Source organism: Pan paniscus, chromosome 1 (genome assembly GCF_029289425.2).
Source record: "Pan paniscus chromosome 1, NHGRI_mPanPan1-v2.0_pri, whole genome shotgun sequence".
Lineage (NCBI taxonomy): Eukaryota > Metazoa > Chordata > Mammalia > Primates > Hominidae > Pan > Pan paniscus.
This window is the reverse complement of record NC_073249.2, coordinates 45,284,824-45,304,793: the sequence shown is the minus strand read 5'-3', so window position 1 is coordinate 45,304,793 and position 19,970 is coordinate 45,284,824. Positions and strand designations below refer to the sequence as shown.

General features: G+C 54.3%; 1 protein-coding gene across 4 annotated transcripts in view; it reads left to right on the top strand.

Moving 5' to 3' along the window:
- Window positions 1-882: 882 nt before the first annotated feature.
- SOX13 (SRY-box transcription factor 13) overlaps window positions 883-19,970 on the top strand; it is a 55,181-nt gene continuing 36,093 nt past the window's right edge. For all 4 annotated transcript variants that reach the window (XM_008976588.6, XM_008976586.6, XM_003822975.6 and 1 more), the window contains exon 1: window positions 883-1,074. The gene's annotated coding sequence lies outside the window, so the exon portion shown is untranslated. The remainder of the gene's footprint in view (window positions 1,075-19,970) is intronic.

Here is a 19,970-nt window from a genome sequence, read left to right as displayed (position 1 = left end):
CCCGTCGGCCTCCCAAAGTGCTGGGATTACAGGCGTGAGCCACCGCGCCCGGCAGAGATCAGGTTCTTAAGGGAAGTCCGGAGAAATGGGGTTTTTAAAAAACCCGAGTCCAGGCTATCTGTTTGGAGGGGTTGGGAGGCTTGGAGCTGGACCAATAACTTCTTAGGTCTTGCTTTAAGGAGTGAAGATTCTCTGTAGCGACCCTCATACCTGGGCAGTGGGAGAGGGCAGAATCCTTCTTTCTTCTCTTCTCTACACCCCCTCACTCCACCCCCACCCTTCCCCGCCGCCCGTAAACCTTAGCTTTCCCCTTTCCAACAGAGGTTTCCAGCTGTTGATGCCTGGATGGACGCGGCTGCAGGGAGGAGGAGGAAACTCTCTGTCCCTCCCTTCTTCTGCAAGTCCCCACCCTCCCTCCCTCCCTCCTCCCCCTGCGCGCTCTCGGTCTCCCTCCCTCTTTCTCCTCTAGGCTGTCCAGTCGCCTCGCAGCAGCGAGCCGCGAGCGCCCTTCTCCAGTCCCGGCTTGGAACTGAACTGTGTGAGCACGGGTCCTGGAACCCGGGCCCAGAACCGGCGAGCCCAGGTCTGAGCCCAGAGCTCAGCGGTCAGCCTAGTAGGCCCTGACTCGGAATCGAGCCGAGGCGCTGAGCTTGCAGCCGGAGAGCGGGAGAGCCGGAGAGCAGGGAGGGCGGGCCGGCTGCGCGTCCGACGAGTCGCAGAGCAGGACCGCGGAAGGCAGGGAGACGGCCGCAAGCCCAGGGCAGAGGGCAGAGGGCAGAGAGCGGCCTGGCTCGGCGGAGAGGGCGCCGCCCGGCCGGAACCGAGCTCGCCGCCCGGGACGGCGGCCCCCCGTGGGGCGCGGACCCAGGGTGGCCGTGGGTCCGCAGCGACTCCCCGGCCGACGGCGGGGGGCGTGCCCCCTCCCAGCCCAGCCTCCCCGACCCGGCCCGCCCGCCGCGTCGCGGGGGCATGTGAGCGGGAAGCCTAGGCTGCCAGCCGCGAGGACCGCACGGAGGAGGAGCAGGAGCGCGGAGCCGCGAGCCCCGAGCCCCGAGCCCGGCGCCTGGCTGAGTAGTAAGTGCACCCCTCCCCGCCATGATCGCGCCGTCGCGCCCATTTCCCCAGCCCTCTGAAGTTTGACACTTGCGCCCCTACGTTTCTGGCACCCACCGGCTCTCTTCCCTGCGAGTTTCCACCCTGTGCAAAGTTTTTCGAGGAGGGACGGACCCTCACCTACCCCCAACAACGCTGGGCAGTGGCGGCTCCTCCCTGGCCGACTTGGGTCCTTGTGGAGAGGGATGGCAGCCTCTAAGGCAGTGCGTGGCTGTGTGTGTGTTTGTGTGTGTGTGTGTGTGCGCGCGCGCGCGCGTTCACCACGCGGGTCGAGCTTAGGGTGCACCCCCAACCCGCTCCTCGCCGACCGCAGAGGACTAGGTCTTTCTCATCAGCCCGACTATGCGCCTAGTTTAAGGATTTCTCAGCGGGAAGCCGAGGCGACCTGCGCGCGTCCTGCGTGGGGCTCAGGTGCCTGCGACGAGGCGCAGAGCTCCTCCACCATGGTTGCGTGGGGTGCTGGGGGACAGACGCGCGCCCCTTGCCACGGTTTCAGGGTCGTTCCCCAGCGGACCAGACCGGCGCCGCATCCTGTTTGTTTTCTGCTCCGGCTGCTCCTGTCCCATCCCCACCCCCACCGCAGGCTGCTTCTTGCTACCCCCACCTCCCGCCCTGGGATATCGTAGGTGAGCCTTTTCATCCCGATTCCGCTGCAAACGCTGATCGCGCCTAGGGGTAGGGAGATGCGGAGCGGGTAGTCGCTCAGTTCCCAGCGGCTCGCCATTGTTTTCCCACCCCGCGCGTTCCGTACGTAAACACACACGCACACACAAGGTTGTGTGTGTGCGCCGGCTCTGGCTGCTTCCCGTCCCCAGGCGCGCAGGGATCGCCCGCGGGATTCGCTCAGCTGCCCGCATGGGTCTTCAGGCTGGAGGCGCTCCAGGACTTAACTGGAGCTGGAGAGGACAAGAGACGTGGGGGTTGCCGGACAGTACCGGGCGGGGCGGTGAGCCGGGCCTGGGCGGGAAGTGAATTTTGAACTTCAGCCCTGGACCTTTCCGGGAGGACCCCGAGCGCTGGAGCGGCGGCTCCCGCCCTGGAGGGCCCGCGGCAGCTGCAAAGACTCCGCTGGCGCTTTTGGCAGCCGCCTCGGTGACAGAGGCTTGGAGGAAGCCGAAGAGTTTTCCTGGGAAGTTTGCTTTGACTCTCTGGGAATTTCCGGGCAGGACGCCTCGGCGCTGGCGCTGGCGCTGGCGCTGGTGAAGGGGTCTGGCCAAAGACGGCCAGAGACGATGCTGCTGGCTCTTGACCACTAGGCTGTACTTGGCTCTCAGCAGTCCAAGTAGGTGGGTCCCTATCTCCCGGAGTTCATGCCTTCCAAACCAGTATCCCCCAAAGAATCACGACATGCCGGTTTCAAAGATGGGTGCATAACTCTGCTCGTTTTGGAGTCCAGGGAGGCAAGCTCGGTTCCAGCCGGGCGGCGCTCTCCGTCGAGCCAGGCCGCTCTCTGCCCTCTGCTCTCTGCCCTGGGCTTGGGGCGGTCTCCCTGCCTACCGCGGTTCTGCTTTCGGACTCGTCCGACGCGGCGCCAGCCCGCTAGCTCCCGCTCTCCCGCTCCCCGGCTCCCCGGCTCCCCGGCTCCCCGGCTCCCCGGCTCCCCGGCTCCGTAATCCGCGCCTCGGCGCAGTCGCGAGTCAGGGCCTGAGGCTGACCCCTGTTTCCACTGTGCTTCATTAGAAAGCGCTTCGCAAGATGCTGGGATTCAGCACATTTGGATTCCAGTTCCCCATCGATGAGCAGCGTGGGTTTGGACTTTCCCGCATGCGAAATGGGCAGAGTTATGCACCTATCTTTGAAACTGGCATGTCGTGATCGTTTGGGGGATACTGGTTTGGAAGGCATGATCTCCAGGAGGGTAGGGACCCACCTACCTCTGGATCATTAAGGGCCAAATATAGCCTAGTGATGAAGAGTCCTGGAGCTGGAGTTAGATCCTGGATGCCACTGGCGGTGTGACTCTGGGCAATTTAACTTAACCTCTGTGCCTCAGTTTCCTCAGCCATAAAATAGGGTTAATATGAACGCTTCATGGGGTTGTCTTGAGGATTAAAAGACTTAATAAAGTGAAACTGAGAACAGTGCCTGGCACATAATAAGTGCTAGGTAAATATTAGCTATTATTGCCATTATTACTTAACTGACCTTGTACAGAGCCCAGAAGAGCACTTGGTGATTGTGCTCAACTAATCAATTATAATATTGCCCACTTCTGGAGAGGAGGAGATCTTGTACTCTCTCCCACCCTTGCCTGATTCCAGCCCCTCAGATCAAACGTATCCTTCTTACTCCTTGTCTAGTGCCATCTTCTCGAGTCTTTTTTCTTTTTCTTGTTTCCTTCCTTTCTCCCTCCCTTCACAACTTTTGTGAAAGCATTTCATTCCCTCCTTTCCTCATTCTTAAAAATCAATCTTGGCTCAACTGCAGTGTTCTCTCCATGGAAATCAGGTCCCAGGAAGGAATTGTCTCCAAAAGGGTGTCCCTTGAGCGTCCTCAGCCTGGGCTGCTGGATCAGGATTGGATGTGCATTTGTGTCTCTGGGGCTGGGTGAATTTCCAGAGTGAAGAGCCTGTCAGGTGTCTGGGGCCCAGGGGAAGAGTCAGGTGGAATGGGCTGGGACTGTCCCAGGAGGAGCCCTGCTCCCTAGGTAGTGTCTGTGTCTCCTGCTGCTGGGCTCACTTGGGAACCTGGAATAGCACAGCTGCTTGGGTAGACTGGATGTGGGATTTGGGGTGAGGGGCAAAAGTGTCACCTCCAACTTTCCACTTGCTGTTGGAGGATTTTCTAGGAATTTGGGTTTGTCACAAGTTCCTTGTCTGATTCAGGACTCTGCAAATGCATAGCACAGGTAAGGGGCGAGCTGAGCAACCAGGAGGAAGAACAGGGTGCTGCTGCCCAGCCACACTGCCTTGGACAACAGGCTCCTGTCCTCCTTTCTCAGACCCTCCAACCTCCACCCCAGGCATGGGGGAGGATGGCCAGAAGATTGCTTCTTCGTGTTGGAGATCCTGCAATTGGCAGTTTTTAGTCATTATGACAACTGGCACTGCAGTCACCCCATTCATTCCTTCAACAGAAATTGTTGACCACCTGCTATGTGCCAGGGCCTGTGCTACGCAGTGGGATAACAGGGGAGAACAAGACAGGCAGCGTGCCTGCCTTCAAAGAGGCTTCTTTCTATTGTGGGGAGACAGACAGTAAATACTTTTAAGTAACCAAGACTATCAGATTATGACATGCAATGGGAAAGAAATACCACAGGGTGATGTGATAGAAAACATATGTAGGTCAGGCAGTGGTGGCCCTAGATTGGGAGGCCAGTGAAGGCCACCCTGGGGGAGAGGATAGCTCAGCCCAGGCCTTGAAGGCTGAGGAGCCAGCTGCATAAAGACCTGGAGACAGGGGATTGCAGGTAGAGGGAATAGCAAATGAAAGCCCCTGAGGCCAGAACAGGGGCAACAGCTATGTGGCTGGAGAGGAGAGACTGGAGAAATCAGAGGAGAGCCAAAGCCTGGTAAGACTGGTTAGAAGCCTGGATTTTATTGCAGGCGATGCATCCATCAGAGAGTTTTAAGTAGGGGAGTGACATGATCTGCTCTATGATTTTAAAAGATTATTTGGGACACAAGAAACGGTAATCATAGTTGCCCCAAGGGAGGGAAATGGTGGCTTAGGGATGGGATGGAGAAAAGATTGTTTTTGCTGTAGACCCTTTTGTCCTTTCTGAATTTAGTACCGGGTGGGTATACAAACCATCCCCCCAAACCTCCCAAAAACGTGGTTAACAAAGAACAGTTTATAACCTGGAAAATTACATAAGAAGTGAAAAAATCAGGATATAAAACTACAGAGTACAATCTTAATCTTGTACAGAGAATTGTAAGTATACACATGGCTATCATGCACACACGCAAGGACAGAATCTGGGAGGATGCATCAGAATATTTACAGAGGTTAGCTCTGGATACTGGACATATGGATGGTTTTAATTTCTTTCTTTATCTTCCATTTGTTTTTTCACTTTTCTACAATGGTCGTGAATTACTTTTGTTTGTTTGCTTGTTTGTTTGTTTGTTTTGAGATAGACTCTTACTCTGTCGCCCAGACTGGAGTGCAGTGGTGTGATCTTGGCTCACTGCAACCTCCACCTCCTGAGTTCAAGCAATTCTCCTGCCTCAGCCTCCCGAGTAACTGGGACTACAGGTGTGTGCCACCACACCTGGCTAATTTTTTTGTATTTTTAGTAGAGACGGCGTTTCACTGTGTTGGTTTGGCTGGTCTCGAACTCCTGACCTCAAATGATCCTGCCCTCCTCGGCCTCTCAAAGTGCTGGGATTCTAGGTGTCAGCCACAGCACCCGGCCAAATAACTTTCATAAGTGAAAAAAATGTACAAAAGAGAGATCACTTTGGCTGCTAAGTAGTGAAGAGCATCGGGGGAGCAAGGATGGAATCAGGCAAGTTAGGAGGCTGACTTGATGACTTGGATTAGACTTGCTTGGGGAGGGCTTTCCGCCTCCAACTCAGATTTTGTGATCAAGAGTGCCAGGGTCAGTCATGGATGATGTTCAGTGCTGCCTTGGCTCTGGAAAATACCCCACGTTCCACCTGCACCCTTATCCCCATCATTCCTTCTGGTGGGAGATTCCCATAGTGTGCATTTTGCTATTGTGGTAATTGGCAGACTTAGGAAAACACATCCACAGTGAGAAGGATTTAGGGCCAGGAGAAATCTTTGTCCCATAACATCTCCGAGCCTCTGTTTTGCCTCCTGTGAAATGGGACGGTAACAGTGATAATACCTTCCTTTGTTTTCCCCCCCAAGATGGAGTTTAGATTTTGTTGCCTGGGCTGGAATGCAATGGCGCGATCTTGGCTCACTGCAACCTCCGCCTCCCGGGTTCAAGTGATTCTTCTGCCTCAGCCTCTTGAGTAGCTGGGATTATAGGCACCTGCCACCACGTCTGGCTAATTTTTTTTTTTTTTTTTTTTGCGACAGTCTCACTCGTCATGCAGTGCGTGATCTCAGCTCACTGCAACCTCTGCCTCCCAGGTTCAAGCGATTCTCCTACCTCAGCCTCCCGAGTCGCTGGGATTACAGGTGCCTGCCGCCACCCCTGGCTAATTTTTGTATTTTTAGTATAGACGAGGTTTTGCCGTGTTGACCAGGCTGGTCTTGAACTCCTGACCTCAGGTGATCCGCCCGCCTCGGCCTCCCAAAGTGCTGGGATTACAGGCATGAGCCACCGCCCCCGGCCAATACCTTCCTCTTAGAACTGTTGGGAGGCTAATGGCTGATGATGTCTGCGGCAGCAGCGCTCCATGAATGGTAAGGGCTCTGGGGTTTGCTGTTGCCAGACAAGTGTTGGTTGAGCTAGGCCTATTCCACCAAGGGATCTAGGTGTCCTTGCCCTTGAGAGGCTGACACTGGATTCTACAAAGGTTTTCTCCTCTCTGGGGGTGCTTTGAGATCGGTCCTTATTGGGCAGCTCCCCTGGGTAAGTCTCCAGGAAGCTGACACCACCGGAAAAAGTGGAATTCAAATGCAGCTGTGCTCCTGAGCCCCCTCCCCCAGCCACATTCAGGGGTGAAGCTGAGTGTTTGAAAAGGGCTCTGTGCTGGGAGGGCCGGCCAGGCACACAGTAAATCGTGCTTTGAATGGGAGTTATTTTTGTGCCCAGTGTTTGCTTAAGAGGGCTCGCTCCTGCCTGAACTCGTTGCGGTCCTCACCCTTTGCTAGTCCCCTTTCTGGAACCCGGATGTGTCAGCCAGGGAGGCCATCACAGTGCCTTTTACCAGATGGGGAACTAGACCCATGGAGGATTGCTTTCCCTCTCCTGTCAGCTCCCTGCTCCGAAGCAGGAAGGCATGCTCTAGATGGTGGTCTTTGCCTCGGTGACTACCCCCCTTTTGACTGGCCCTTCCTTAGTTCTTGGGAAGACTTGATTCAGAGATTGCTATAGGCCAGCTCAGCAGGGTTCCTCCGACCTCTGTCAGCTTCTCTGATAAAGAGTGACTGCTTTTTAAAAAATGCAAATACTTTCTCTGAGGAGCAGAGATATGGTAGTTCCCTCCTAAGAGCACTTGCTGTATGCCATGGACCCAGCTTAAAGCCCCATGGTGATGAAGCCTTTGCAGCTCCCCTAGGAAAAGATTTCTGGGCCGGGCACGGTGGCTCACGCCTGTAATCCCAGCAGTTTGGGAGGCCAAGGCGGGCGGATCACGAGGTCAGGAGATCGAAACCATCCTGGCTAACACGGTGAAACCCTGTCTCTACTAGAAATACAAAAAATTAGCCGGGCGTGGAAGCGTGTGCCTGTAGTCCCAGCTGCTGGGGAGGTTGAGGCAGGAGAATGGCATGAACCCGGGGCCAACATCAAGTCACTGCACTCCAGCCTGGGTGACGGAGCAAGACTCTGTCTCAAAAAACAAACAAACAAACAAAAGATTTCTGTCCAGCCTGTGGTGTGGTCCACAGCATAGAACCTTTTTTTTTTTTTTTTTTTTTGAGACAGAGTCTTGCTCTGTCGCCCAGGCCTGAGTGCAGTGGTGCAATCTTGGCTCACTGCAACCTCCGCCTTCTGGATTCAAACAATTCTCCTGCCTCAGCCTCCTGAGTAGCTGGGATTACAGGCATGCGCCACCACGCCCAGCTAATTTTTGTATTTTTAGGAGAGTTGGGGTTTCACCATGTTGGTCATGGCTGGTCTCGAACCCCGGACCTCAGGTGATCCGCCCACCTCAGCCTCCCAAAGTGCTGGGATTACAGGTGAGAACCACCGAGCCTGGCCTCACAGCATAGAACCTTGTAGCTACCACCTGCTACTCCAGGTGGCTCTCCCACCTTAGTGGGTGGCAGGGGGTCCTTCTTGCTTTAGGAATGCCCTGAGGCCTGCCTCCCTGCTCACTCCTGGCAAGAGCACATTGTGGTGCTGTCAGGGAGGACCTCGATGGTCTCAGATGGAACAGCAGCAGTGGTCAGACCTCCTAGAGGCTGTGAGGTGAGGAGGAAGTGGCTGAGGTTTCCCCTGCCGCCTCCTAAGGTCATCCATGGGCAAACCAAAGCTGCAGGATGTGCTGTGTGTGTGGCCTGGTATCTCAGAGTCCTGAGTGTGCACAGGGTGTGCACAGCTAGGAGACGTCCCGAGATCTGTACCCACATGTTGAGGGCTTCAGCCAGGGGTGTTTTTGGGGGGAGCGGAATGTGTGTGGCATAGTAGAGGAAAAGAAGGAAGAAGTGGGGACAGTATCTCCAGCTGCCACCTTTCTTCCCAAATAGCTTTGGATACCCAGGCCCTTTTGGTCACAGGAAGTCTGACACTGGGAAGTCATCAAATTTGGAATTCAGTTCCCTCCACTCTCCCCCCAGCGGTGGCCTTAGCATTTAAATAGCCTTGGCATGAAGCCCCATAAACTGCCCAAGGGATTGGGGCAGGGTTGGGGGGAGGGGTATTAGTGTTACCCCCAACATTGTCCCCCTGTGTCTTCTGGGGACATGTCCAAGCTAGGGTGTCAGTGTTTTGGCTTGAGAGGAGAGAGGGGAAGGGGCCACAGACTGGGCAGGAGCCCTCCTGGCTCCCCTCCCGCTCTGGTGGTTTTGGTCGTAATCCCTGCCTGCCAAGCCTGGAGCTCCCTGGGGGATCCGCCCCAGAGGAGGCCCGACTATTCTCCTCCCCTCTGCCTTACCTCCCCCAGTCCCCGCCCCCTGCTTGACTCAGAATGGAATGTGCAGCCTGTGGAACAAGATGGGGTGAGAACTAGTTCCCAGAGGGCCTTGGTCCCGCCCCTCCCATCCCCCAACAAAGGGGGTGAGGAACCTGGGGGCAGGGCCTGCTCCCAGGTATGGCTGGTGTTTCCCTGATGCAGACTCAGGTCCTGTGCTGAGTTGGTGCAGAGGCAGGCAGGTGCTGTGGGGGTCCAGGACTAGCCATTTGAAGGTTTTCTTATAAGTCCACCATGCGGGGCAGGTGCTGAGTTAGAGAAGGTGCAGCAGGCAGAGCAGCTCCAACTCCAGCTTCTGTAGCTGGGGGTGGTCAATATCCTTTGTTGACTTTTTTTTTTTTTTTTTTTTGAGACGGAGTTTCACTCTTGTTGGCCAGGCTGGAGTATGCAATGGTGCCATCTCAGCTCACCGCAACATCCGCCTCCCAGGTTCAAGCAATTCTCCTGCCTCAGCCTCCTGAGTAGCTGGGATTACAGGCATGCGCGACCATGCCTGGCTAATTTTTTGTATTTTTAGTAGAGACGGGATTTCTCCATGTTGGTCAGGCTGGTCTCGAACTCCCGACCTCAGGTGATCCGCCTGCTTTGGCCTCCCAAAGTGCTGGGATTACAGGCGTGAGCCACCACTCCCAGCCATGACTTCTTTCTTTTTTTTTGAAGATCGTGGCTCATATTCGTTTTCTTATTTCTGTAGTCTCTAAGAGTAATACAACGTGTATCACTTTTGTCATCAAGATGAAAAGGATTTAAAATAAATCTAATATTTCCAGATAGTGAAACAGAAATGTCATCAGTGTTTGTTTCCACGGAAGACCAAGAGGAGTCACGGTTTGACCAGCGCTAAGAGGGGATCTGGCAGGAAGAGTGGTTGTGCAAATGTGTCAGACTGGGCTGATGCCCTTTCACGATGACAACTGAGTGGGCCCCACGGACCCCCTGGCGGGCTCTGGGGGTGGGGGTGGGGGGGTTGCCCGGGACTCATGGGACCTCCTGCTTTGGCCCTGGCTCCTAGGAAAGGCTAGACAGGGAGGGGAGCCTTGGCGTGAGCTGCCCTCACACTGACTTAAAAGCATTAACTCTTGCCTGGCCACACAAGGCAGGACCTGGCACTCCTCAGAGTGGAGGGTGAGGAGGGTTTTCTGTCTTAGCCCTCAGCCTGTGCGGGGTATGAGGTCCCCCACCCTCATGCGAACAACCTCTCCCCACCCTCCAGCCCTATTGAAGGAGTCTGAAGTCACTCAACCATCCTTGTGAGGTTTTGGTTCTGGCCTGTTCCATAAGGGTGGGGTAGGGTGGGGAAAGAAGGGGGAATAAAAGGTAGTGGGGAGGGGTGGAGGGAAGCCTGTGTGCAGGTACAGCCGTGGCTCAGAGGCAGGTGGGGTGAGGGCAGTGGGGCTTGAATAGGGCGCTGTCGAAAGCAGAGGGAGTGGCCCCTTCAGCCCCTGCTGTTTCTCAGGCTTGCCCGGCTCCTCTTTTCTTGGCTGGTGGTGGGGTGTGTGTGGGGGGGAGGGAAGCTGAGTGTGATGTGTGTGTGAGTGTAATGTGAGTGTGATGTGTGTGTGGGTGTATGTGTGGGGGGCCAGGTGTGTGTGTGTTTGTGAAGGGCTGAGCGTGATGTGTGTATCTGTAAGTGTGATGTGTGTGTGTGGAGGGCCAGGTGTGGTGTGTGTGTGTGTGTGCACATATGTGTGCAGGCAGGCAGGGGCCTGTGCTCTGGAGACCCTGGCCAGGCTCCTCCAACCCATGGGAACCAGGCAGGGCCTCCGAGAACTCCAGGGAGACAGTGAGGACATTAGACGGATGTCAAGAAGGAAGGGAGAGTAGAATGGAAGAAAAAGGAAGAGTCAGAACAGCCAGCTTCTGGTGCCCCAAGCAGGTTGGGGTTTCAATCCCAGTATACCTGGGGAGGAGCAGTAGTGGGCTATCACCCCCTTCCCTCCTTTTGCTGTCAACTTTGTTTCCAGGGCAGTCATGGAACCCCAGCCATCCCCCTTGCCCGGGAGCACTTAATATGGGAGTGTCTGGCCAGGGCAAGGGGCTGAGGAAGAGAAAGGAGAGGTAGAGAAAGACCCAATGGTGGGCTCCCTAACTGGGGCTTGTGGGGCAGGGAGAGGAGGCCTCTCCTCCCTATCCAGTAAACTCCTAGGGACCAGAACAGGAAACAGGGTCAGAGAATAGAGAAAGGGGACCTGTGTCAAATCTTGACTTGGGTAGAGGTGGGTAGCAAGAGGGCTTTCTGTTTGATATCTGAGTAGACAAGGGATGGACTTGACTGCTCTCGGCCAGAGAATCCTTGAAATGGGTGTACAAGTCTAGGTGAATGGGCCTCTCTTAGAGTTGTGCAGTGCACAGTCTGTACAACTGTACACGATAGCCTGTTGGAACTGGCTGAAAGCATCAGGGACCTTTGGTTTTCATAATGTAAATTCCCCTTCTCTTCTACTGGGTTCACCTGACCTTAGATCCATACTTCTCACCATGGTGGCACCCTCCATTTGGGGCTCATTTTGGCTATCTGTGTTACCCTTTTCTGGGCACTGATTAACTTGAAGTTTGGAGAACCAGAATTGTGTGTGTAGTGGGGAAGGGGGTTGTGTGTGAGTGTTGGTGTGTTTGGCAGTTTAGAGAGGGTCTGTTGGACTGTTGACACCCTTTATTGAGCCTGAGTCCTCTTGGGCCAATTGGCCACAGGTGTAAGGAACCTCCTGATTCCTGAGTCAGGACTGATGGGGTTTAGGAGCTCTCAGATGGGGCAGGTAAGACTGAAAGGAGGCACGTGGGGAAGAGGGGAAGTTTCTGCCTCACCTGACAGCAACCCCTGCCCCAGGCCCTTCTGCTTTTCCTCAACCCACAGGGTCTTCTTTATATCCCTGCCTTCCTCTCTCTATCTCCCATCATCTAAACTCATCCATTCCTTGCCCTTCGGGATCCGTGCTCCTTGATCTCTAAGGAGATAGCTTGGATAGTCAGCTTTACCAATCTAGGTGTGTGGACAGATTAACAGGTAACTCCAGAAGCACATTGGCCTTTTAAGCAGCCGCGGGGCCTTACTAATCCAAGAGGTGATTGAAAAGCAAGAACTTGAGGTGGAGATGGAGTGGATGTTGGGGCCTGCGGGGGCCTTCTCCGGTCCTCCGTCCCTGAGGCAGGTATGTAGGGAGCACCTGCCTTGTGGCTATGCCGGGCCACCCTGGGCTGGGGCTGAAAGACCATGAAGCCAGCATAGCCCTTACACAGCTTGGAGAAAGTGAAGTAAGTAACTGATACCAGTACTGACAAACTGAGGGGAGGGAGAGACAGGGCAGGATGCTTCGGGAGCACCCACGAAAAGTTCCCTGAAAGACATAACATAAAGATCTGGAGGGTGGGGAGGAGAACAGGTCAGAGGGAAGAGGAGGTCATAAGGGTAGGTCCCCTCCACATCTCCCAGGGGCCCCACCTGGGCCTCTAAGGGCATGTCAGATGGTCCTATTCCTCACCAAGGACCCAGGCACACTATGACTTTGCGGGAAGAGTGAGTGCTGGGCATTTGAAGACAAGGTGGCCAGGGGCTCCCAGAGCTCAGGGGCCTTATTCAGCTACAAGTCGCGTGTGCAAGCACGGGGCAGCATGGGTTTTGGTGTGCACTACCATACGTGGGGGCCCTGCCTGTGAGGCCCTGGGGATGGGGGCTGCCTGTGGTGTGGTGCTGTGGGTTCAAGCAGGACTTGGGCACTCTGTGGTGTGTGGCCCAAGCTGCCAGGGGATTGAAACCCCAAGCCTCTCCCAGGCAGCTGTGGGGGGTGCAGGATTGCTAGGGCCAACTGCAAATTAGCCAGGCTGGCATTAAATGCCTTTGCTGCCTCTCTCCTCCTGTCCCTCCCTACCCTCCTGAAAATCAACAACTGTGTCAACAGCAGGGTGATTGTGCTTGGCCAGCAGCCTCCAGGGCTGCCAGGACCAGGCAGGTGCTGGCAGGGGCTGCTGGAGCCCCATGCTGGGAGCAGGCTGGGCCTAGCTGCCAGGGCTGCAGGATAAACAAGGCCGCACACAGGCTCGGCCGGGAGGGAGGCCACAGGCAGGCAGGAGGCGAGAACAGGTGTCTCAGGAGCTCTGTAGACACAAAGGGCCTCTTGTCTCCTCCTCCCTGGCCTCAGGGAGCCAGCCCCCTCCTCCCTCCTCTCAGGCCCCGCCCAGAGATCAGTGACCAGGTCAGCCAGGGGGTGCTGTCTTCCAGATTCACCCGCTTGCCTCTCAGGGTTTGTTGTTCTTGCTTGAGACAGAGGTGAGACTAGACCATGTGGGGGTGAGGTGCATTAGCCTGAGAGGCAGGAAATCTGCCTCTGAGCGAATCCACCAGCCCTGAGGTCTCTGTGTGTCTCAGTTTCCCTGCTGGAAAGACAGCAAGATCTCTCCCACTGGGACACCCAAACATGAAATGGATGGGAGATGGGAAAAGCATCTGGAGATTTGGGGAAGAAAGACGTGGTGAATGTCAGGAGTGATGGAAGCTAAGATGAGACTTAAGGGATTCCAGGTGGGATTTAGGGCAGGAGGTGGCCAGGGTGTGGCAACCCTCCTTCCTCCTTACCTATTTCTAAAGCAGACCTTTACAGAGCACCTACTGTGTGCCAGCCACTGCACTAGGGACTGGGGAGGACATGGAGAATAATATAGTACCAGCACAGACAGACAGGCAGCTTCTGGAGCCAGACTGTCTGTGTGATCTTGGGTAAGTAATCTAGCCTAACCATAGAGATGATAACAATTGTACCTGCCACAGGCTCATGGGGCTATTGTGATGGTGAAATGTAAAGATGTAAAGTATAGAGAAAGGATGTAAAACTGCCCGACATATAGTAAGGGCCATTTAAAAGATGCCTGTTATTGTCCCTCTTCTTGAGAGCATATTAAGGGCTCAAATCTAGCCAGAGTCTGGCGGGTACAGAGGTAAACAAATAATGGCAGGTTGGTTAAGTACTGGACACCAGTGATGTCCAAGGTCTCTAGGATGCCCTGGAGAAATAATGAACTCTTCTAAGATTGTTTGGAAGGGATTTATAAAGGACATCTAGGCTGGGTTTTGAGTGAGGTATGGGAGTTCGCTGGTCAAGAATGTAGGAATTACAAAAGCAGAAAGTGCATGTTTAAAAAAAAAAAAAAAAAAAAGAGCCAGGCCTGGTGGCTTACCCCTGTAATCCCAGCACTTTGGGAGGCCGAGGCAGGTGGGTCACGAGGTCAGGAGATCAAGACCATCCTGGCTAACACGGTGAAACCCCATCTGTACTAAAAAAAAAATACAAAAAAATTAGCCGGGCGTGGTGCCGGGGGCCTGTAGTCCCAGCTACTCGGGAGGCTGAGGCAGGTGAATGGTGTGAACCCGGGAGGCGGAGCAGTGATCGTGCCAGTGCACTTCAGCCTGGGCAACAAAGCAAGACTCCGTCTCAAAAAAAAAAAAAAAAAAAGAAAGAAAGAATGTAGGAAGTGCCTTCTAGCCTTCTAGGCAGAGACACCATGTGAGCCAGACCCCGGAGGTGTGAAAGTATGAGTATGTGCCCTAAGTACATGTTTGTGAGCACAGCTGGAGGAGTGGCCTGGGCCAGGTGTGGAGGGCCTGTGCAGCCTGGAAAGGAGTTGGGGCTCATCCCAAGCTCCTTGCCGGTTCCTTCAGGGTCGGGTGCCAGCTTTGGCCATCACTGTGTCTATCTTCCCTCCCCCTCCTCAGTTCACTGCGTTATGAATAACTCAGCTTTGCACACTCTGGAGTAGCCTTCAACTTTTTTTAAAAATTTTTTTATTTTTGCGATGGAGTCTCGCTGTGTCGCCCAGGCTGGAATGCAGTGGCGCGATCTCGGCTCACTGCAACCTCCGCCTCCCAGGTTCAAGAGATTCTCCTGCCTCAGCCTCCCGAGTAGCTGGGACTACACACATGTGCTGCCACACCCAGCTAATTTTTCTATTTTTCATAGAGAAGGAGTTTCATCATGTTGGCCAGGATGGTCTCTATCTCTTGACTTCGTGATCTGCCCACCTCGGGCTTCCAAAGTGCTGGGATGACAGGCATGAGCCACTGCACCTGGCCTGCCTTCAACTTCTAGAAAGGCAGGATAGTTTAGTGACAACATCATGGGGTGTTAGAGTCAGAAAGTTTGGAAGTTTCTGGGTTTTGACTCTAAATATGGAGCCATTTACCTAATTTCTTTGAGCCATATTTTCTTTATCCATAAAATGGCGTAATGGTTCTCCCTTGTGGCAGGGTGATGGTACGGATTAGAGAAAGATGTGTGTGTGCTGGGCTCACAGTAAATGGTAGCTATTAGGGTCCCTCTGTGATCTGGCTCATGTCCGAAACCTGTCTGGGCCTTGGTCTCTAGATCTGTAACAAGGAGACAATGGTCTTTCTCCTTCCTTTTTTTTTTTTTGAGACGGAGTCTCACTCTGTCACCCAGGCTGGAGTGCAGTGGCGCGATCTTGGCGCACTGCAAGCTCTGCCTCCCGGGTTCACGCCATTCTCCTACCTCAGCCTCCCGAGTAAGCTGGGACTACAGGCACCCACCACCAGGCCCGGCTAATTTTTTGTATTTTTAGTAGAGACGGGGTTTCACCGTGTTAGCCAGGATGGTCTCGATCTCCTGACCTTGTGATCCGCCCGCCTCGGCCTCCCAAAATGCTGGGATTACAGGCGTGAGCCACCGCGCCCAGCTTTTCTCCTTCCTTCCATGACTTCTGCAGAGGCAAAAGGGCCAGGCTGCCCATCACCTGGGTAGATAAGTCAGGCTGGGAGGCCTAGGACTGCTCGCCTTATACAGAGGGGTCAGGTGCCTGCCTTCCCAGGGGCACCAGCTGGACCCTGCTGGACTAAAGCAGAGGGAGCCTGACTCCATGGTGGCTGCAGCTATCTGTTCCAGGACCTTCCTGTAGCTTCCCAGGGCCTGCTCCCTGTGCATGAGGCAGTAGGCCCCCCTGTCCCACCTTTTCTTACGGGAGCACCCTGACATCTCCCCTTTCTGTCTGTGCTGGTGTTTCCGGGAGGTGCTGGGACCACCAGTGCTAAGGCCCTGGTCTAGCTTCTACTGCTAATGGCTTGTATGCCCTCAGGGCTGTCACTTAGCCACTTGGAGCCTTACTTCCTCCATCTGCAACTTGGGAAGGAGCATTTTGAGTCCTCTTGATATAAAGTAAGAATTCTGGTTTGCTGGAAATGGAGTTAGATGAGGATGATGACAACCACACTGGCAGTTTTTGCTGCAGTTTCAAAGCCCGGATGTGGAGTCAGACACTTTGCCACAGCCCCACACAGGATGCTTCTGTGAGGCTTGTCTCGGGTACCTCATAAAACCTTCTAGTTTGGAAGGGCAGGGAGCATCTACTCCTCAGATTTGGCAGATGAGGAAATTGGAAACTGTCTAGGTGGTGGGGCTTCCAGAGTCCCACCTGGCTGTGGATCTGCAGGGATGAGGCTGGTCTATGCGGTATGTCTGACTCTGTTCAGAACAAGTGACAGCCCCCACTGGGATCTTGCTTTAGAGTCCCTTGGCCTCCTGCCCTGGCATCTTGCCATTGGTTTTGGGGAAATGGTGATGGGAAGGGCCCATTGGGTCTCCAGACAGTCACAGGGAACCATCCTGAGACTGGATCTGGAAGGATGTGTGCTTGTAGGGCCCTCATTTACCTTCTCCTCCCTCACTTCCCACCTTGGCTGTGGACGTAGCCCTGTTTTCTCTTCTTCCCCTGCGATCATGTTTCTCAGATAGCCACAAAGTGGGCTGAGACCAAGGAGAGGCATTGGTGCAAAGGGGATGCTGGTCGATTCGGCTGGGGACACTACTCTGGGTTCTCCTAGCCAGGTGGTCAGATGACTCCCTACGTAGCCTTGGAAACTGCCCAAATAAGAAAGAGAGCGAGGCAGAAAGAGCAGCAGGGACACTCGGATTTTTCCAGGGGCTTTGTCCATATTTACATGGCATTTGCATATAACCAGTACACTAAACATAATTTTATAATCTATCCCCAGGCACATTCAGATTTGCCTTTTACTCTTGTTCTTTCCAGAGATGGCTGGTTCTGCCTTTTTGCACCTGTCTGTGCCTTCTCACTCCTGCCCCATTACCCCCACTCCCAGACAGAGGGTAGGTGACTGGGAACAGAGTCAGTGTGGGGTAGGGGTCATTCCTGCTGTTGAACTGATCTGATCAGATGAGATCAGACCTGACCTCTCTGGGCTTAGCACAGAGGGCTGGATGCACAGGCCCAGCCTCCCCTCCGCATCCCACCCCAGCGGCCACCACCTCGCCTCGTCAGGGATCAGGACACCATGCCTGGCACTCAGCAGGTACCCATTAAATGTGAAGTGAAAGCTCAATTAGAGTTCGGACAAATACATACTGTGCAGGCTCCTCGGGACCTGGCTTTTGAGCTCATGAAGGGAGATGCTGGTGGGTTGAGGGGAGCCTCCAGTGGTCCAGAGGGTGGGAGGAATCAATTTCCCTCTCAGCGATTGTGACCAGGGAGGCATTTCTTTCTCTGCTTGGCCTTGCAGGAAACAGTGTTGAGAATGAGAGGAGCAGAAAGGAAGAGCTAGGCCTTGTATTAATTTGTTTTTCAGATTGAGTCTCTGTTACTAGCAATTTATTACATCCGGGTCTCCAGCCAAGCACATTCTGTTCTCCAGTGTTGGGGGAAGATGCATGGGGGGGTGGGGAAGAGGCTGGACAGGAAAGAGGAGCAGATCAACAATTTTATGACTGAGTGTGTGGTGTCTTGGCGTGCGCTAGAGGACGGTTTTAGCACAGGGCATTTTGAGCCCAGCCCCGTGTGGGGAGGCACTCCTCTGGACGGCATGGCATTCCCATGCGAGCCCAGACAGCCCTGGGGAGCAGGATGAATGGGCTTCCCTCCCACTCTCATGCCCGCCGGCCTCAGGCTCCAGATTTCTCTCTGTGAAATGAGGTCAGGACAGTGATGCCTGGAACAAAATCATAGTTTCTTGAGGCAGCGGGGCCTGGGGAGATCCCTCCGAGGAACAGGGGAGCAGCTGTGTGAGAGGACCCCGGAAGAGGGGTAGCAGGCAAGGCGGCCACCCTGTGGAAAGAATGGTGCACAAGCAAAACAACCCCCTCTCTGCAAAAGTGCTGAGCTGGTGGAATTTCACTTGGCGGCTGTGAGATCAGGGCAGTAGATAGAGCCCTGCGGGCACCAGGGCTGTGTGGGTGCAGGGGGTCCCGGAAGAGAGGGCAGGGGCAGCACCTGTGGCACCCTCTCCCCTGAGCTGGCCTCCACATTGCCCAGGGCTCATCACTGGTCCCCATTCCTGGAGGTGCGTCCCTTATCTCTATCCACCTGTCACGTAAGTTGGTCTCATTCTTCCCATTTTCCCTCATTCTCTTCCCAACTGTGGCTTTGACTAGAAGTAGCTACATCATCTAGTCTTCAAGGGGTCAGCATTGCGTAGAGGGCCATGGTGCCAGAGGGCAGGGAACTCTGGTAGGAGGAACTCTCTCCGACCAGGATGGTGGTGCCTGAAGCCCCCGGGGCCTCTGCCTTATGGCTGGGCCTCTGGTGGGAGCCCAGGCTGCTTAGGGGAGAGTGAACCCTTCGGTAGTGGTTTTTTGCATCCCAGCCACATCTTCAAGCTGGGTGCCATTGGATGGTTGTTGAAGGGCAGATTCACTGGAAGGATAAGAAGCTCTGGTGGGACTCTGGGTAGAGCCAGCACAGAGAATGTGTGTGTTGGGCAGTCGGGGAGAGAGGGTGTTAGGCAGGGAGAGCATGGGCCTGGTTTCCAGCTGTTATTATCCTCCACGCTGAGCTGATGGCCACTTAACCCTGAGGCTGGTTACTTGTTCTCTGTTCTCTGGGTTGACTGCCTCCTCCCTGACTAGCTCGAGACTTCTTCTTCTTTTTTTTTTTTTTTTTTTTTGAGATGTAGTCTCACTCTGTCACCCAGGCTGGAGTATAGTGGCATGATCTTGGCTCACTGCAACCTCCGCCTCCAGGGTTCAAGCGATTCTCCTGCCTTGGCCTCCCGAGTAGCTGGGATTACAGGTGTGCGCCACCACAGTCGGCTAACTTTTTTGTATTTTTAGTAGGGACAGGGTTTCACTATGTTGGCCAGGCTGGTCTTGAACTCCTGGCCTCAAGTGATCCACCCGCCTGGGCCTCCCAAAGTGCTGGGATTACAGGTGTGAGCCACCATGCCCGGCCAAGCTCAAGACTCTTGCCAAAGGCTCAGGAAAGGATGAACTCAAATTCGATTCAGCACGGGTGAATTTGGTAAGTGTGTATTGAGCATGGATTCTGGGCCCAGTGTTCTGCTTAGATGAGCATCTGTAGGGCACCTTTGCACCAGGTGCTGTAAGGAACACCGGTGACTTACAGAGGCTGAGGAGGCCCTGTGGGGTGGGAAGGGATGGTGTTAGTTTAGATTGCAGTTAGGCGGAGACCATCCAGGTTAGAAGGAACCTTGGACACGGGCCGAGGAGCTAGGACTTTGTTGACAATGGGGAATGAGAGGATCTGTCAGAGAACTTTCAGAATGGGTGGCTCATTCATTCAGGCTGAAGCTGCTCTCTCATTGTCCTGCAAAAAATTCCAACAGAACCCTGTTCTTTTCCTTTCCATTCAAAGACATTTTTGCTGCCTTCCGTATTGAACTGCCTGGTAACTGAGACAACTTTCCCTTCCCTGCCAGGGCTAGTGGGTTCCCAGGGCTGCCACCCTGGGAAAAAGACAAGTCGCGTTTCCTTGTCTGCCCTGACCCATGCTGCTCACGGCTTTGGTCCCACTGGGACCCAAACGAATCAGTGTGGCCAGCTTTCCTGGGATATCCAGCATGTGCAGTTTCCAGCATGAGCATGCCTATATTGTTCAGGATCGAGGAATATTGATCTCTAGATGTCTTTTTAAAACCAATGGTTTGGTATATTTGTGAATGAATGAGATACTCATCCAATGGATAAGCTTTACCAAGCCCTCATTATGTGAAAGGCACTGGGCAAGGCTAGGGGTGAGGGGATCAGACCCCACCCTCAGGGATGCTCTAATCTCTCTGGGGAGGTGAAACAGCTCATTGTGGGAACAAAGCCTCTTTCCCATCTCTGTAGCCTTGGGTTGGAAGGCTGGGGGCAAGGTGAAATCAGACTGGGGTTTGAGTCCTGG